Genomic DNA, 5,001 nt, shown 5'->3' with positions numbered 1-5,001 from the left:
GAGGGGGAGGAGGGGGGGGGGAGGAGGAGGAGGAGGTGGGGAGGGAGGAGGAGGAGGAGGAGGAGGGGGGGGAGGAGGAGGAGGAGAAGGGGGGGAGGGAGGAGGAGGAGGAGGAGGAGGGGGAGGGGAGACTCAGGGAAACAGAGAAAGAGCCACCAGCTGTCGTCGTGCTGCAGAAATAAGATCAAGAAACAAAACCAAAGAAAAAAAAGAATGATTGCATTGAGAGATGGGGGAGGGGGGGGGGGGCGGCAGGGGAGAGAGAGAGAGAGAGGCTGAGCTGACCTGATCACTTTGAACTCTCTGCACTTTATATTTATTATTTATTCACTATTCATTGCACTTTGTTGTTTTAATCATGGGCAACTGGCGGCCCTCATGGTTAATATCAACTGGCGGCCCGTGGGCCACATATAGTGGCCCTCTGGAGTGAGTGTGGAACTATAGTGGCCCTCTGGAGTGAGTGTGGAACTATAGCGGCCCTCTGGAGTGAGTGTGGAACTATAGCGGCCCTCTGGAGTGAGTGTGGAACTATAGTGGCCCTCTGGAGTGAGTGTGTAACTATAGTGGCCCTCTGGAGTGAGTGTGGAACTATAGTGGCCCTCTGGAGTGAGTGTGGAACTATAGTGGCCCTCTGGAGTGAGTGTGGAACTATAGTGGCTCTCTGGAGTGAGTGTGGAACTATAGTGGCTCTCTGGAGTGAGTGTGGAACTATAGTGGCCCTCTGGAGTGAGTGTGGAACTATAGTGGCCCTCTGGAGTGAGTGTGGAACTATAGTGGTCCTCTGGAGTGAGTGTGGAACTATAGTGGTCCTCTGGGTGTGAGTGTGAATCTCACAACGTGTCGCAGCGCGACGCGTTGTGAGATTGTATATCTGCTATTTTCAGCATGCAACCCAGCATAAAACTGGATCTCTTGTCCACTATAGTCCCTTCCTAACATTTTAGTCTAGTTTTTATTTGTTGACGAAATGGTCAGTATATTTAGTCTTAGTTTTAGTCATCAAAGATTCGTTTTTATTTAGTTTTAGTCAGTGAAAAAAGGTAGTCTACGAACATTTTTCGTCTTAGTTTTAGTCGACGAAAACAACACTGCACGGAAGACTGAGTAAACGTTTGTATTATGCACTTCATTTGAATTAAAAGCAAAGCAAAAGGAATTAATTAATGCAACCTGTGGACAATGAAGTTCTTTCCTGCCTGCGTGGACCTAAACCCATAGGATGGGTGCATCAGTGGGTTTGTCATGGAAATGTTTGAAAGCTGACAAACAGCACTTACATTTGGTTTAAATTAAAATGAAATGACTAAATCACATAATTATAAAAGAAACATGTAAATGAATAGTGGTGATGATTAATTAATTTGATTTCTAGTTAAATTAAACTATACTTATCATTGTCTGGGTCCCCTGTGGACAATTACAATTTTACAATTTAGGCATTTAGCAGACGCTCTTAATCCAGAGCGACTTACATTTAAGCAAGAACAAAAGCATGGGAATACATCACATAAAAGCATTTATCAATATCATGAAACATGCGTAAGCTAAGAAAGTAACAGTGGAATATCTATATAATGAAACTATACATACACTATACATATAAACTATACATATTTACTACTATGCTATACACATGTACTATGGCGTGCTATGACTATATACAATACAATTATAGTGCTGTCTACATAACATGCTATAAGTCTGTGTCAAATGCTATCTAAGCCAACAGAAATACTATCTAAGGGGTTAGTGGACCCCTCTCAAGGACCCCTGGGGAACCCTCTCAAGGACCCCCGGGGGCCCCCACATCGATAACTGTAGATACTTGTATATTCATACTAGACTTACTGCTACGTAGAGACATTGGTGTGAATTTTATTGTGTCCCTTGTGATGAATAATACAATATTAATAATACATGAGTAAATGTGTATGGACATTTGAGCTGCTCTGACATACCCTACCGTATACCGTATACCGTACCCAGCTCAGCCTCCTGGCACAGATAACGATGTCTTTAATGTGACATGTTTAAGCAATTATCACTCAGTTGAGTCAAACGAGGCATCGTTGGCATCTGCTTTTTGACATGTTATTATTTGAACCACAAGGATGAAAGTGAGACAGTGTGTATACCACTAATACCAGACAGAGAGAGAGAGAGAGTGCTCAGCTCTGATTTACATTAAACACAGTAAATAATCCACTGTTAATATATATTCATTTGTAACTCTGAGAGGGTACACACATGTGTACACTCTCAGAGTTAAATGCACACATTGAGGATTTTACAGTGAAGAGACAACGGTTTGACACTGACTGCACCCTGCACGCAACAACCCACAACAAGGGACTGTGGCTCAGGAGGTAGAGCAGGTCGTCCAATGATCCATGGGTCGGCGGTTCGAATCCCGGCTCCTCCTCCTGTCTACATGTCGAAGTGTCCTTGGGCAAAGACTCTGAACCCCAAATTGCTCCCGATGTGCTGGTTGGTACCTTGCATGGCTTCCCCTGCAAGCGGTGTGTGAATGTGTGTGTGAATGTGTGTGTGAATGGGTGAATGTAATGCACAATCTATATGTAAAGCGCCTTGGATAAAGGCGCCATATAAATGCACCATTTACAAGTTGCTTATTGCTACCCTGAACAGTGGGCTTCCTTGGGCATGTTGTGCCCACATGTGAATTTGGGATGAAGGACTTAATGACAACGATCTGCTCCTCGTTCCATGCGTGTCTTCATATTGGACAGAACACTGATTGGGTCCATCTGATTTCCAGGAGAACAGCAGACCGCAGAGCTTAATGCAATTCATACAACGTGAACTTTCTCTGACCACCACGAGGCATCATTCTGCAGCAGTATAGAGACCACCACGAGGCATCATTCTGCAGCAGTAAAGCGCATGTTGTCCAGAGACAATATCAGCCAAAACATCATTTTCAGCGACTAATTTTATTTATTTTTTATACATATATTTTTCTTTGCTTTTTCTGCCATTATTGATATGTTGAAAGTAGACTGACAGGAAATGGGGAGAGAGATGGGGGAAGAGATGGAGTCAGGCCCACGGCACGCCGTCAGGCTGGCTCAGCGGCCTAGGTGAACCCACGGCACGCCGTCAGGCTGGCTCAGCGGCCTAGGTGAACCCACGGCACGCCGTCAGGCTGGCTCAGCGGCCTAGGTGAACCCACGGCACGCCGTCAGGCTGGCTCAGCGGCCTAGGTGAACCCACGGCACGCCGTCAGGCTGGCTCAGCGGCCTAGGTGAACCCACGGCACGCCGTCAGGCTGGCTCAGCGGCCTAGGTGAACCCACGGCACGCCGTCAGGCTGGCTCAGCGGCCTAGGTGAACCCACGGCACGCCGTCAGGCTGGCTCAGCGGCCTAGGTGAACCCACGGCACGCCGTCAGGCTGGCTCAGCGGCCTAGGTGCCCAGACGGTTGAGCTAACCGTCTGGGCCGCGATTTTTTTCTTTTCTTTATTTAATATTTTTAATGGAGGGACAGACAGTAGGCTGACAGGAAATGGGGAGAGAGATGGGGGGGGGGGGGGGAAGACATGCAGTAAAGGCCGTCGGGATCGGGAGTCGAACCCGCGGCATACTGCCAGACTGGATGACCAGCCAAGGTGCCTGGACCACTGAGCCACGGCCCAGGATGGACCTCTGAGCCCCACGGCCCAGGATGGACCTCTGAGCCCCACGACCCAGGATGGACCTCTGAGCCCCACGACCCAGGATGGACCTCTGAGCCCCACGACCCAGGATGGACCTCTGAGCCACGGCCCAGGATGGACCTCTGAGCCACGGCCCAGGATGGACCTCTGAGCCACGGCCCAGGATGGACCTCTGAGCCCCACGGCCCAGGATGGACCTCTGAGCCCCACGGCCCAGGATGGACCTCTGAGCCACGGCCCAGGATGGACCTCTGAGCCCCACGGCCCAGGATGGACCTCTGAGCCACGACCCAGGATGGACCTCTGAGCCACGGCCCAGGATGGACCTCTGAGCCCCACGGCCCAGGATGGACCTCTGAGCCACGGCCCAGGATGGACCTCTGAGCCACGGCCCAGGATGGACCTCTGAGCCCCAGGATGGACCACTGAGCCACGGCCCAGGATGGACCGCTGAGCCACGGCCCAGGATGGACCTCTGAGCCCCACGGCCCAGGATGGACCTCTGAGCCACGGCCCAGGATGGACCTCTGAGCCCCACGGCCCAGGATGGACCTCTGAGCCACGGCCCAGGATGGACCTCTGAGCCACGGCCCAGGATGGACCTCTGAGCCACGGCCCAGGATGGACCTCTGAGCCCCACGGCCCAGGATGGACCACTGAGCCGGACAGACAGACAGACGGACGGACGGACGGACGGACGGACGGACGGACGGACGGACGGACGGACGCACGCACGCACGCACGCACGCACGCACGCACGCACGCACACACACACACACACACACACACACACACACACACTTGCCTTTTAGGACAGCCTTGTTGATATGCCTGAATGACAATGTTATTATGACATATTCATATATTGATTAATTAATGTTATTAGGCCTATGACATATTCATATATTGATTAATTAATGTTATTATGACATATTCATATATTGATTAATTAATGTTATTATGACAAATTCATATATTGATTAATTCATGTTATTATGACATATTCATATATTGATTAATTGGGACAACTTAAACACTTCAGCATATTCTCTAAATGTTTTGATGAATTGAACAACAAGGTGGACCCACTCACAGTTAACAGTCTTTTGTATTGAGTTTGTGCTTGAATTGTACTTAGTAATTCTGCAAACTGTTAATACATATTTCAATCAATCAAATCAATCAATCAATCAATCAATCGATCCAGCAGGCACAGCGCAGTACTAGTGAACTCCCCTGTCCAAGTCCATGCGCAGTGCGCACGCGCAGCGCAGCAGTGCATGCTGGGATACAGGCAGGACGAAGGAAGGTCCACAACAACA

Source organism: Protomyctophum parallelum (assembly GCF_964188405.1).
Source record: "Protomyctophum parallelum genome assembly, chromosome: 7".
Lineage (NCBI taxonomy): Eukaryota > Metazoa > Chordata > Actinopteri > Myctophiformes > Myctophidae > Protomyctophum > Protomyctophum parallelum.
The sequence above is the reverse complement of the archived record's forward strand: the minus strand, read 5'-3'. Positions refer to the sequence as shown.